The following is a 15,084-nucleotide window of genomic DNA, read 5'->3' as shown; positions in this document are numbered from 1 at the left end:
GGGGGCCGGGGGAGCAGTGATTGTCAGAGTGGAGATGCAGGGGCGCTAACAGGTGAAATACAAAAAAGCCTCTGCTCTGTGGGGGCCGGGGGAGCAGTGATTGTCTGCAAGGTCTGCGCACCGCCAAGGAAGGCTTGCCGGGCCACCACCGGCCCGCGGGCCGTACTATGAGTACCCCTGCTCTAGATACACATATGCTATCTAAGAGTCAGATAGTAGCATGATCCAGGTATATGGACACATACAGTTTCTGTGTCACCCACCCAGGCTGTTGTCCTTCCACCCATCATTGCTTCATCATTCACCCAGCCATGCATCTCATATTCTTGCCTTCCCAGCTAGTCTTCAATCTCAATAAGTAAGGAATATATAAGAGCTTACCTCTGGCCGCCACCACCACCGTCTCAACTCTCACAGCCGCCGCCTCCTCCCCTGAAGAATCGCCCTCCGCCTCCGTGTCGAGCACCACCACCTCCACACTGGCCCCACCACCAGATGTTCCACCTACAAAGTACATTTAAGAATGTTAGAATAAAGCACTCACTAGTCTTTGGTCTAGGAATGAAGACATGTGAAAACAATGTAATTTGTGACTGTCTACGTTAAAGTTAAAAAAAATGTACCCTTTTTCAAGGGAAGGTTGTCTTGCTGCACTTTTTGGCACAACTGATGAAGGCTGTTTTTTTAACACGCACCATTTTTCTCCACACAGACAGAAGATGGACTTCTAACAACAAGATCAAGTTGAAACCAGGTGAGAGCTCGGCTCGACCACAAGAAATGTCTTCAATTAATCGTCAGCACTAACCACTTTTCCATTATCAGTTAAACGTTTAGTTTTATTATGACTTCATTTTAATAAATGTGTTTACTTTTAATAAAGCTTTTAAACTTAAATACAATCTGTGTTTTTTGGTCCAGACTAGAGTGACTGAGCGAAAGGTTTTGCAATTTTTGCAAGCATGAGTCCAGATAGAACACTTCAAAAGACATTATGGACAATCCCAGAGGACTGCACTAAGTTGATAGAGCTATTGCTGACTAGAATCATGGGAGTTTCGCCAACCGTGCAATCTTAGTTAGCTACACAGACAGACTAATAAGAATAATCTAGTAATACCACAGGGAGTCATAGTAGAGGCAGGATAAGAATTTAGATACAGTCTACAAGAAGAGCAAAGACAATTTTGAAAAAAGTCAAATGAGGAACGCTAGGAAAAATAGGTACTAGTCTAAAATGAAAACTTACTGGGGCCAGCAGAGGAGCCCTCGCCTGCCCGATCCTGGCCCTGTTGAACAGCATCCGCCGCCTGCTGCTCCTGTGTCCTCCTCTCGCCCCTGGGGGGAGCTGACGTACAACATGAAAGAAAGAACAGAAAACATGGATGATTGTTGCTTGTCAATGTCAACCAAATCAAACATTTCAAAAGAACAATAACAAAATATTTCCGCGAAATTATATTGATTATGGTTAGTTTTCATTTATTTGCGGACCTGTGACTTCGAAAGTCACGTAACTCACTAAACAAAGTACTGAAACGTTCACCTAGGACTGGCAGGCAGCAGTCCGCAGGCAAGACGCAAAGTGACAGACAAACTCCATTGTGATTTCAGTCAGATCAGTGACAACACTAACAGTTGCCTGCTACATTACCAGTCATTTAAATAGTCAAACTATCAATCCACCGCCACTATTTTTCTTATTGTCAGGGGTACAAAGGAAGGGGCAGATTTAAGCCCTTGCGGCTCTTTTGCGCCGTTCTTGTGTGACTTTTGTGACGCAGCAGCTAAACAAAAAAGGGCGCCATGGTGCGGCGTACAATATTATAACAACGTGACGCATTTGGGAGATGCATCCCGTTATAAAGCCCTGCGCCATCAGGGGGCGTTCCGGCACAAGGGAGGGCATTCCTGCGCTGGAACACATCCTAATAGTGGCTGAGGGAAATCTACAAAATTTCAATCAGTCACCTTTAGGACAATGATGCGTCACACAAACCCTGCACCTGCTTGAAGCAGACGTACGGCTTGACCCAGCATTGGGGAGATAGGGTACCCCAGAGCATTGATGGAGCTGCGCCATCGTTGCGACGCAACTCCAGCAGTAAAGCTTCGGTGACGTTTTGGGCCCATGGTGCGCCGCATTGCAAATACGGCGCACCATGTTTGGTGGTGGTAGCGGGCCGCACAATTAATGGCGCATCCCTGCTACTTTGCAGGGATGCGACGGTAATTGCAATTCTGCCCCTTAGGGGCATACTTACTTACGCGTTCTGGCGCATCTCCAGAGATGCGCCAGATCAAATGCGTCACGCAAAACTACCCTTGCGACACGGCAGATGTGCCTCATTTACAATGCGGCGCGCCCTGGCGCAAGGGTAGGCACTTGCGTGACGCATCTCGTCACGTAAGAGCGGCGCATCGCTGGAGTCACGTCTCCAACGCAATGCAACTCCAGTAATGCTCAGGGCCACCCAATACTTAACATGCTGTGTCAGTCCTTTCGCCTGCTTCGAGCAGACATAAGGAATTGAATTGACGTAGCAGCGTCGCAGAAGTGCCTGCGTTAAATCTTGTAGATTTCACGCAGGCAATTTTGCGAGGCGCACAGCCGCTGGACCGCCCACCCTGCGTACTAGGAACGCACCCATTGTGGTGCAGGCCCATGGCTTTATAACGTGACGCATCTCCCTAGATGCGTCATGCTGTAAATGACTCGCAGGGATGCGGCACGTTTACGCCGCTGTTGCGTCACGCAAGGCAACGTAAACGTGGCGCAAGGGGCTTGTAAATGTAATCTGCCCCCTAGTGTCTAGCATTACGCAGTTCTGTAAAGTAAAGTACACTCATACATAATAGTTACTCAGGCCAATGAGACCACGAAATAGAAAACAAATAAGCATAGTAGCAACGCCACTGAGAAGGAGAGCAGTGCACCTGAAATGCACAGAAGATTTTGAAATATAATTTAACTACAATGTAATCGTCATCAGCGGCATTATTGGCTTGCTCCATGTAAAAAACAAATATTTGCAATACAACAACACAGAGCAGGAGAAAACATCATAGTAGTGAGTGATTAAATGGCTACTACTACTCACCAAGCCTGGGGATCTCCAAGCCGAGCTGGTCCAGCAGGTCGCGCTCGCGGTCCAGGAGGTCCGTCCAGCGATGGGTGACCTGGCTGTAGGTGCGCTGGACCCCGTAGAGGTGGGATATGGCCCAGCACACCTTCTCCCACCGCTTCCGGCGCTCCCGCATGTTGTAGCCGCCGGCCGCGATCCTGCCGCCTCCCGCGATGGTCCTGGGCAGGCGGCGCTGGACGAAGTAGACCAGCGCGCCCACTTCCTCCGGGCTGAATATCTCCCGTCGCGTCACCTGCTCCCCCCTCAATCTCCCGCATGCTGTCCTGGCACTGGGTCCAGCACTACTCCCCGCCGCCGCTGCGGCCCTCAAGTGCCTGGGCAGCTTCACGGCGCCTGGCTTGACCATGGTCTGGGCAGGTAAGGTAGGAAGAAGTAGAAAATTAAGAAAGAATAGGATAGGGAAGAAGAAAAGAAAAGAGTTTAAAAAAGTAGTTTAAAAGTAAAGAAAAATAGCAGAAAAGACAAAAATATACAGCTAGGAAAAGAGAGGGATAGATAAGAAGCAAAATCGTTAAAAAAAAACTGAAAACAAGCAAAGGATGGCAAAGATACCAAGAGGATTAAACACCATGCCCAGACACAGGAAATGAATGAAAAACAAGATGGCCGGCGCCCGTTCACGAGCGCGAAAGTAAGTTCGCGCGAGATTTTCCTCGCGATCTCGTGCGAACTTCTAGATTTCCCGCGCGATCTCGTGCGAACCTCTACTCGCAATGCGCTTACTGCGCGAGATTATACATAGCGGGCGGAAACGGAAATACGTCACGCAAACAAAATGGCCGCGCCCGTACTCGACCTTGGGGTAAATTCGCGTGTTGCGCTGCAAGCGGCTCGCGAACACTGCAAAAAAACTCGCGAAACAACAAGCCGCAAAAAAATAAAATGCTCATTCGCACGAATTGGCGGCTTCCGCGGTCGGTTTCGCACGACGCCGCGCCCCGCGAATAGCGCGAAAAAAAACGAAAAACGATTTCAGCAAAAGCAAAAGCAATGAGCAGGTGCAAAAGGTCAACCTCATGATTTGTAACGATTCTTTGTAGTGCTTCCTGAGGGGGCCCTCCAGAATTCGGTTGCCTGCTTGCAACTATTGTGTGACCCTGCTCTGACCTTAACTGTATGCCACAAAGGTCCTGATTTACAGCTAAAGGAGCAGACAAGCAGGTGCCAGGCTGGAACTTGAAATTCTTTCAGTGACACATTAATTAGCCCCTAATTCATTATTGTCAGTTGGGGCAGGGCAGGTGTTGTTAATAAACTAACCCCAAATTAATTCATGTCAGTTCAAGCAGGGCAGGTGGGCTTGCTTTTCCCCCCCATCTTCTACAGTGATGATGAACCAGAGGGTGGCATTGATGTAACAGAGGGTGGCATGGGTCAAAGAGAGGGTGCCAGTGGTAAAACAGAGGGTGCTGGGAGGCTGTGATGATGAACCAGACGTAGAAACAACATAGTCGCGACCGTTGCGAGCCGACAAGTAAGTTCGCAATTGCGAACTAGTACCAAATCCTCGCGAACTGGCAGAAACAATTGCGAACACACAAAAAAAAATCCGCAAATTCGCGGGAATTCGCGGATTTTGCGGATTGAGAGTTCGCAAATCCGCAAAATTCGCAAACGCGAGATCCGCAAAATTCGCCCATGGTTAGAATCAACCTCTCCCCAACTTTAGGCATTTTCACATAAGGAACCTTATCAGGACTTAAGTGGTATGTGTACTTCGAAGGGAACCCCATAGGATATTTATCTCGCTTCTCAGTGGCAGCAACAGCCGCCAAGATATCATTATCAATCTTACTTTTGGACCGTGTGACTGCTGCAACTAAATATGTCGATACCGCTGATTTAGCTGCTTCATCTGCAAGCGAGTTGCCGACAGCATGGACTCCAACGCGCTGGTGACCGAGAGTATGAATTACAAACACGAGTGGCAACAGCTCTTTAAGCTCAGCCACCCGGACCCAGATCATTTTATGTTCTATTGTGCTACCCTTGGAATCACGAAAGTCATTCTGAATCCAAAAGAACAAGTTCTCATTGTAAGACTGGACACAGTAGTAAGAATCACTTACGATAAGTGTTGTCACACTAGGATCAGCGTACTCCAATGCAAGCATCAGAGCACGAAGCTCTGCCAATTGCGCGGTGCAGTCTCCTAGAGTCTGTGTATGCACGACCCTGGACTTGAACTCATCGTTCACCATGGCACCTACCACAATGGCGCAAGCGGAAACGTAGGCGTGTTTAGAACCATGCGCAACCTGCGCCGAACCATCAGTGTATATGATGCAATGGAAATCCTCCAAAGGCCGCATAGCCAAAGGAGCAGGATGAACAAACTCATATTGCAAAAACTCCTGCGACCGTAAGGAGGTAGCAAAAATGAACGTGACATCAGGAGACGTCAATGATGCAGCCCATTGTATCCACCGAGGGTGCAAAGCTTTAGAATTTGGTACACTGGCTTTCGTAACTGCTTCCAAAGCAGGACACGGGGTAACAACCAATATGCATTTTCCCTGTGATAGAGCACGTTCCTTTTAGAATCTCCATCTGCACAGCCGTAAAAACTTTCTCCATGGTGGAAAATCGCATTTCAGCCGAAGTGTACAAGTGTGACTTGTAAGCAATAGGTACTGTATCTCCTTCATTAAAAGTAAGGTATGTGAAACCCACTGTCCCAGGGATGATTCTTATCACCAGGTTGGTGTGATTATCACGAGTCAATAAGTATTTAGAAGCGAGCAGACTAGCCTGCAAAGATTGCAGTATAGCCGAGTGCTCAGGCAGCCAGTTCGATTTTGTCAAATTTCGTTGTATCAAAGCATACAAGGGCTTGATACGCTGGGCATATTTAGTAATGTATGTCCTCCCAAAATTTAAAAATCCCAGCAAAGACTGTCATTTTTTCAAAGTTGTCGGAGAGCGCAATTGTGCGCATTTCTCCAAGAAGTGAGGAGCTAATCCTTGACCTTCATTGTTGAGCTCGTAGCCCAGGAACAACACTGTGTACTCTGCCATGTGCGATTTTGCAAAGTTGAATTTGTAACCGAAGTCCGCAAAGCTACAAATTAAGCGATCAACTCGACACAGATGCTCCCACAGTTCGTCATCCGTGAGATAAATGTCATCCACATATGAACAAGCATCCGGGTCAACTCTAAGAGAGAGACTATGCGGGCAGCAAACACTCCAGGACTATTCTTGCAGCCCATCGGTAAACGTTTGAAATGTTTTTTGACACCGCCTCAAGTAAAGAAGGTCCATTGGGAACTAAGACCATCCAAATGGTGGGCATAAAAACCGTTGGAAATGTCAAGCGTGGTTTTAAACCGCTTACGCACGAGACTATCCACTAAAGCAGAGCCGTGAGTATTCTGTACTGCACAGGTACGGCAATGCGAGTTTAAATGACGGTAATCCAATACCAAACAATATGAACCGTCACGCTTGGTCACAGTAAAAAGAGGGTTATTTATTGGTGACACGCAAGTTTCAATAACACCCTGATATTGTAATTGTTCAAGGATTTCCGCAACGGAAGCCTTCGCTTCTCGCTTCAAGGGATATTGAGGTTGAGGCTGAGGCATAGACCGCAAAGGAATCTCGTGGTGAGGGGAAAATTTATCCCATCCACAGTGAGTACGGTACAGAGCCGGCGCAAGGGCCTTAGTCCACTCTTCTGCAAAATTCAGCGCATGCTCCTTCGAGACTGTGTGCACGAAACTAGGGAGGATTACCTCCTCCCCTCTCGAAGCTGCGAGCACAAAAGGTGGGGGCCAGTCAGCCTCCGCTAACAAAATGTCATAGGTAGTCGTAAGATTCTCCCAATTTACCCCTTCTATGGTGCGTTGAATGTCACCCTCAATGAATAAGTCTATTTCATAGATCCAGTCAGGGGGAGCTACTCTAGTGTCAGCTGTCTCCACAACAACATAACGGTCAGTCGCTGTCACCTTCAGTAGTGGACGCAGGGCCTCTCGCACTATGGTAATCTCCGCTGCGCTGTCCAGCAAGGTCAGAGCCCATGTCTGATTCCGAAGCTGGGTCCTCACTATCTGTGGCATATCTATGTGCTGTTAAAGCAGCGACTTTCTTTTTCTGAAACTGGGGTCTCTTTGGTGTAGAATCGTCCTGCTTGCCTTTGCCGTCTTTCGGGCGGGGCTGGTCACGTCTTTGCTGGCCGCCCCGACCCCTGCCGCCTCCTCCACCACCGGATGAAAAAGCCGATGACTCCCGAAAAGAACGAGGAGAGCGTTGATCAGAAACCTGAAAACGATCAGGTGATTTTATCATCGAGCGATCGCGCAAGTCATAAACACGTTCTGTGGGCGCAGGCAATGGAGACGCAGGACGTGACTCCGGTTTCTGTTGTTGCTGTTGCTTTCCCTGTTTGTTTTTTTAGGCCAATTTTGTTTTCTGGACTTGGGCTGGTCATCGCAGAGGATGAGGTGTAAAACCAGCCAAAACAGGCCAAGTTGCGCCTGGTATGGACAAAGGACCTAACCTCGGAGCTGCTAAAGTATGGGGTAGGGTGCCATTAAACCAAACTCGATGCTGCCAAGTATCTATAGGAATCTCCTGTGCCCTATACGGAGCATATTCCTGTGGCACAGCTGTGGGAGTGTACGTGTCGAACACACGTGTATCTGCGTTCATAGCTGGGAAGGTCACCCATGAGTAAAAAATCCCATACCAGTAAGCCACCTCTGCACTCACCACCATTATCACAGCCAAGCCATCTTCGGGGACATTATAACTTTGCAAATGATTGCGCACCTCAATGCGGCTATGTTGCGCAATGTCCACCGCAGCCATAGTGACACAGAAAGAAAAAAGGCACAAAGGAAACTTTGTAGCACAACTGGGTAGTAACTCAAGTAAACCGTTTTAGAAAGATTCAAGCTTGAAAGAACCTATATTACAAGGAGGGGGGTTTGAACCCACGCAGTCACAGGGACCTGGGCGTCGTGTAGTAAGTGTACAAAAGGGGTCCCCGTGGAGAGAACGTTTAGATACACAAGAACACTTGTATAAATTAAATGAAAATGGGAAGGTAGTTACTGAAAAAACGGTTGTAGTTTATTCAACAACACTACATTTGGAATAAATAACGCATTTTGACAATCACTTTAAAAAGAGTGAGAAATCTGAAAATTGAAAAAGGCCCCAAGTGGGGAAGGGAATGGAAGAGGGAAATGGTGCTCAAGGGCTGTGAAAAAGTAAAGGAAAGTACATAGGTTTGATCAGGATGTAAACAATTACAAAGGTCAAAACAGGAATTGGAAATTACTCCAAAAACCAAATAGCCTATATAAATTGAGGCAATTATTGAAAAAACAGTTCATCTAGGGACATTATCCAGTCACATATACAATTCGGTGTGATTCAGGGCATGTGACGGACGTCCAAGGTGAAAAAGTCGTCGACGTTTCGACCCCTATTAGTAGGCTAGATTGAGTCCTTTGCCGGGGTCTTCATCAGGACCATTATAGTGAGGGAAGGGACGTAAGGGGGCCGTCCTATCTGTAAAATTAAAAACCAAAATCAGAGACTACAAAAATAAACTTGACAATACAGTCATTGTCCTGTAAACCCTATGGGTTGATTAATCAAGACGAACATATATCATGGCGTCCGGGTCAGTGAGACCTCAGGACAAGGGGAACTGGGAGCAGAATGCGCAAAGTGTCATACTCTAGCTCAATTGTGTGAATCAATTATCAAAGGGAACACAGTTATCATATCAACACGGAACAATTACATCAAAGAGTCTGAGATCCTCAGCGAACGCCTTACATCACGTGGTTACCCAGCTCGCATGGTCAGACGTGCCAGGAAACGAGCTTGGTACAACCCGCGAGGGACCTTGCTGAATCCTGAAACCCGCAATGCCCCGGAGATGAACAGGATGATCTGTGTCACAACCTTTACCACAAGGAGCAACGAGGTTCAACAAGTTATCAATAAGAACTGGCCGCTCATAGCTGATGAGATTGGTCGACGACTTTTTCACCTTGGACGTCCGTCACATGCCCTGAATCACACCGAATTGTATATGTGACTGGATAATGTCCCTAGATGAACTGTTTTTTCAATAATTGCCTCAATTTATATAGGCTATTTGGTTTTTGGAGTAATTTCCAATTCCTGTTTTGACCTTTGTAATTGTTTACATCCTGTTCAGATCCTATGTACTTTCCTTTACTTTTTCACAGCCCTTGAGCACCATTTCCCTCTTCCATTCCCTTCCCCACTTGGGGCCTTTTTCAATTTTCAGATTTCTCACTCTTTTTAAAGTGATTGTCAAAATGCGTTATTTATTCCAAATGTAGTGTTGTTGAATAAACTACAACCGTTTTTTCAGTAACTACCTTCCCATTTTCATTTAATTTATACAAGTGTTCTTGTGTATCTAAACGTTCTCTCCACGGGGACCCCTTTTGTACACTGAAAGAACCTATATGGTAGGTTTATCCGACAACACTGTTAACCGGAAACAATAGTGAAGGTGTTAAGGACTGAATGATGTACTACTCAAGTATCAGGCAATAAGACCACCAACGATCGGGCGCCATGTCGCAGGGATTCCCTGCTCAGACAGAACTGTGCATAGAGGCTTGGAACCTCAGTGAATTAGGGTGTGCCAAAACCCACCTTAGTACCAAAAAATCCCCTACCAGACTAGCAATCAGTGTCTCATTGGTCATCATAAACTCCCAATGCTTATACAAACCAGAACATGGACTTAGTACACCTCAGGTAACGTGGAACACATGAACACTCTTTCGTTATACAATCCTTTCAATCCAGAACAAGGAGTAAAAGAGGACATGTGCTTATTTGAAGTGTTTATTCACTAATGCAGTGTTCTCAAACGCAGTATCTTAGCTTATACAAGCAAACATATTATAAGAAACAAAGTAATCAGCATAGTCACTAGTCCATAGAATACAAACGGTGAAAGCATGGTATTATGCTAAAATGAATAGGGTTTAACAAAACCTAATTCTCACCCTCCCTAGCTAGTATATCATATTATATCTAAGAAGGTCTCTTTTTAGCAGAGCGGCCTCATACCTCAAGATCCTAGTGGTAAGGGATCACATCATCAGCAACCAGCTCTTCTGCATGCGAAGCACCATCAAGTGTGTTTGTATGCTCTTATGCAAAGCAATATAAAACGCGCCTAAAGCCAGAACTTGGCTGCAGCTGCATGTATGTTATGTCTAGGAACGTGCGAAGATCAGTGCTCACAACAACTACTGTGTTGAGATATCCTTGAAGGTTTCAGCACTCACTGCACAGACACAGCTCGCCAAGCAATGCTGATATCAGTGTAACAACATATTATTCTCGTATGAATCGAAAACATTCTACTAGGCTCAAAGCTAAAGCAACAACTATGTGTCATGTGCAAAAGCAGCAGAAAGGTAAAATGGCGTTTAAACTCCTAAAAAGCTCATGCTAACTTAACACAGCATACAGGCTATATATATATCTATATATCAACCCCATTAGGAGCTTACAGGTATATTCGATTGCCATTTGGGTTGGCATCGTCTGCCAGTGTATCTCAGAAACGAATGGAAAACATGTTCAGTGAAATCAAAGGGGTACAGAAATTCCAAGATGATATCTTAATTCATGCGGATTCTGAAAGTAAGCATAATGAAATTCTAGATATGGTGTTGAGAAAATTGCAAGAGAAAGGTATGACCGTGTCTAGAGATAAGTGTAAATTCATGAAATCAGAAATAGAATATTTAGGCCACATCCTAAGTGCTGAAGGGATTAAACCAAAGATAAACTTGTTAAAGGCTACTAATGATGCACCTAAACCTGAAGGTAAAGACTCACTGAGATCATTCTTAGGTCTCAGTGAGTATTACTCACGGTTCATTGAGAACTATTCTAGAATGGTTGAACCATTAAGAGTCCTTTTACGCAAGGGGCAAAGCTTTATTTGGGATGAGCAACACGATATTGCATTTCAAAAGATCAAAGAAGCAATTTTGAGAGCTCCAACACTTAAACCGTTTGACTCTAATGGGTCGAATGTAATAACAGTTGATGCCAGCTCGGTGGGAATTGGTGCTATATTCACACAAAAAGTAGGCAAGCATACACACACTGTAGCTTTCATTTCTCGCAGATTAAATGACAGAGAAAAAAAATTATAGCACCATCGAGAGGGAGGCCCTTGCCTGTGTATGGGCCATGGAAAAATTAAAAATGTATGTATGGGGCAAGGAGTTTGAATTGATTACAGGCCAAAACCCCTCACCTTCAAGTTTCATGGTTATGGCAGAGGTAACGGAAGGGCATCATCTAGATTGGTAAGACTATTGTCCAAGTTGCAGGAATTCAATTTCACTATAAAACACATTTCAGGTAAAAGCAATGTTAGAGCAAATTTTCTATCTCGCTTACCTACTGAAAATTCAGAGATTCAAAAAGAAAATGATAATGAATGTGTTGTTTCCAATGTTGATATTTTCCAAGAATCCAACATAGTAGATTCAGATAAAGAATGGATGGATGCAACGAATAAGGATGCAGTAAAGTTAAAAGTTAAAAAGTACATGTCTACCTCATGGCCCCCTGCCCGTAATTTATCACCCGATTTGAGTACCTTGTTACAAGTAGCTAATGAGTTACATTTCTGCAAGGGTTTACTCATGAGAGGGGATTTGCTTGTTCCTCCTACTGCAGTAAAGCAGACTACACTGGAAGTAGGTTCAAGTAGATTTATTCACAAGAAGAACAGCTTGACAACCACAGGTAGCAGAACATGTCTTCATACCCTCAGCCAGGCAGTAACAGTTACAATCCAAGGGAAAACACTCTAAGCCCCACAGACCATTCTAAATGACATGAAGAGATTCCAGATGACAGAGGGTCATGGAATGACATGGGAAGGTTCTAGATGACATAAGATGACATAAGGAATACCACACACCTCCCCCCTTAAAAAAACCCCCAAAAAAAAAACAAAAACAAAAAAAAACTAAAGCCTTAACAGAAACTAGAAAATACAGTAAGCATTTAAGTTCTAATATAATCTTTAAACTTTGAAGGAACACATTTCACGCGCTCGCTACGTCTTAACAAAATATCTTCACACTCTACATTTGATTGGTTGTCTATAGCGACACATGGAACAGGTCGAACATCAGGACTGATCACAACATCAGAATTATTTACAATGACCTTTTCTAAATTGTCATAAACCTCATGCTTGCCAGAAAAACCATCTGGATTAGGGTCTGAGACAAATTTCTCTGGAAGAGTAGTTTTTTGAGAAGGGGAAACAAAGGGTTTGCATAAAGAAATCCTTCTAAGATTCCATATCTTCCCGCCTTCGACTCTGACAGCCTTGCTAAAAATTTCAATAACGTTGACAGGATCAGACCATCTAGAGACATTCTTGTGAAACCAACCACCCATTTTTACACGAACTTGGTCACCAACCTTTATCCTGCAAGTATTATACTTCTTTTTAGCAGAATGCTGGATCATTCTTTCCTGGTATTTCCCAATCTTATCCCTCAACTCCTTAAAGTCTACCTCGTAGGGAGAATCACCTTTTAGCCACCAGGGTAAAAGCCGAGAGCCTGGTTTCCTCCCTCGCAATAATTCAAAAGGGGATAGACCAGTGACTGAATTGGGAGACAACCGATAGGTTAATAAAGTTGCTTGAAGTGCTTTTTTCCACTTCAAACCACTTTTAATAGCCAGTTGACAAGATTCTTTGATGACTCTGTTGAACCTTTCAACTTGGCCGTTGGCTTGCAGAAAATAATTAGAGGTCCTTTTGTGAATAATACCACAATTTCTGAGAAAACACTCAAACTCATTGCTAATGAACTGTGGGCCATTGTCTGAGATAAGTTCTTCCGGTAAGCCCTCCCTAGCAAATATCTCATCAAGAAAATCGATTACGTGCTCTGAGGAAATTTTCTCAACAATTTTTAATTCAGGCCACTTAGAGAAGTAGTCAATTAGAACTAATGCAAACATTTCCTTACCGGACTGATAACTGAAAGGTCCAATAATGTCAATTGCTAACCTCCGCCAAGGGCCAACAGCGTATTCAATGGGAGTGACATCAACAGACATACTCTTCACAGATTTGTCACTCAAAGAGCAAGGAGAGCAATTCCTGACCCAACTATCTACCATGGCATCAATACCAGGCCACCAGTAGTGTTCTCTGATCCTTCTTTTGGTGGTGGACATCCCCATGTGCCCTTCATGTGCCAATTTGCAAATTCTTTCTCTCAAACTTGAAGGAGGTATGATTTTATCTGATCTGACAATGATGTCTCGACATAACATTAAATCATCCTTAACTTTGTAAAACAACCCCAGCTCACCAGAAAGCTTCCTTTCTTCAGGCCAACCTTTAATCAAATACTGCTTAACTAGATTCAAGACAACGTCATTCTCTATAGCTTCTGACTAATTCTTTTCTGAAAGAATCAAAGAATTTTCCTGATCTGAAATTATATTGACATCTGCAAACGAGTACGCAACATCACAATCTATACTGTCGCCAACTTCTACACAGGCTGGAAAACGCGACATGCAATCCGCATGAACATTTAGACGACCTGGAATATATACAACCTCACAACGGTATTCCTGTAATTTTGCCGCTAGTCTCGCTAAGCGAGCAGTAAGGACTCTTCCACCACCAGCAGCTAACATGGTGATCAGGGGCTTATGATCAGTTCTTAAAGAAAATTTTGTCCCCCACAAAAACTGTCTGAAATGCTGAGAAGCCCAAGTACAAGCAAGTAATTCTCTCTCTATAGTTGAGTAATTCTTCTCAGCATCACGTAGAGCTCGAGAAGCATAAGAGACAACAAACTCACCAGATTTATCTTTTTGCATTAGAACAGCCCCTAAACCGACATTGCTTGCATCAACATAAACAATACATTCTTTACCCACTGAGTAAGGTTTCAAAAATGGGGCTTCAACAATTTTGCGTTTTAAAATTTCAAAGGAATTTTCTTGCTCTTTCCCCCAGACAAATTTTGCATTTTTTTTTAGAAGAATTCTCAAGGGATGCACAATATCAGAATAATTTTTAACAAATTTGGAATAGAATTCAGTCAGTCCTAGAAAAGAAAGTAACTGTTCCTTTGAATTGGGAGAGGGAGCATTGACAATATTTTGGACATGATTGAGTTTAGGTTTGATTCCATGACTCGTTATTTCATGTCCCAGGTACTCAACTTTGTCTTGTCTGAATTTGCACTTGTTATATTTCAGAGTGAGACCCTTAGAACGAACTTTCCCCAAGACACAAGATAAATTCTCATCATGTTCAGTATGGTCTTTCCCAAAAATCAAAATATCGTCTTGGAAAGCTATGGCCCCTTTACAGTCTGTGAAAAGTTCTTTCATAAGACGCTGGAAGACGGAGGCTGCACTTGCCAACCCGAAAGGCATGCGTAAATACTGAAACATGCCCTCTGGGGTAACAAAAGCAGTCAATTTCCTTGAGTCTTCATCTAATTCTACTTGGTGATAGGCACTAGCCAAATCAATTGAAGAAAATACAGTAGCGCCTGACAATGCGGAAATTAACTCGTGAATATTTGGCAAAGGATGTTTATCAATCCATATTTCTTTATTGAGGCTGCGTAAATCCGCACATAAGCGAAGTTCGCCTGAACTCTTAAGAGAAATCACAATAGGCGAAACCCAGGGGGAAGATTCAATTGGTTCTATTATGCTCCTTTTTACTAAATCATCTAGAATTTCTTTTAATTTGGGTCTGTAAGCTAAAGGGACATTTCTTACCTTATGCCTGACAGGAATAGCATTATCATTTAGGACAATTTTATGCTTGAAATCAATGTATTTTCCCAGCTTGTCGTTAAAAATTTCGGGAAAATTCTTGAGTACACTCTTAGTGAAATCAGAA

The sequence above is a fragment of the Lissotriton vulgaris genome, chromosome 9 (genome assembly GCF_964263255.1).
Source record: "Lissotriton vulgaris chromosome 9, aLisVul1.2, whole genome shotgun sequence".
Classification (NCBI taxonomy): domain Eukaryota; kingdom Metazoa; phylum Chordata; class Amphibia; order Caudata; family Salamandridae; genus Lissotriton; species Lissotriton vulgaris.
This window is presented reverse-complemented; position numbering follows the sequence as displayed.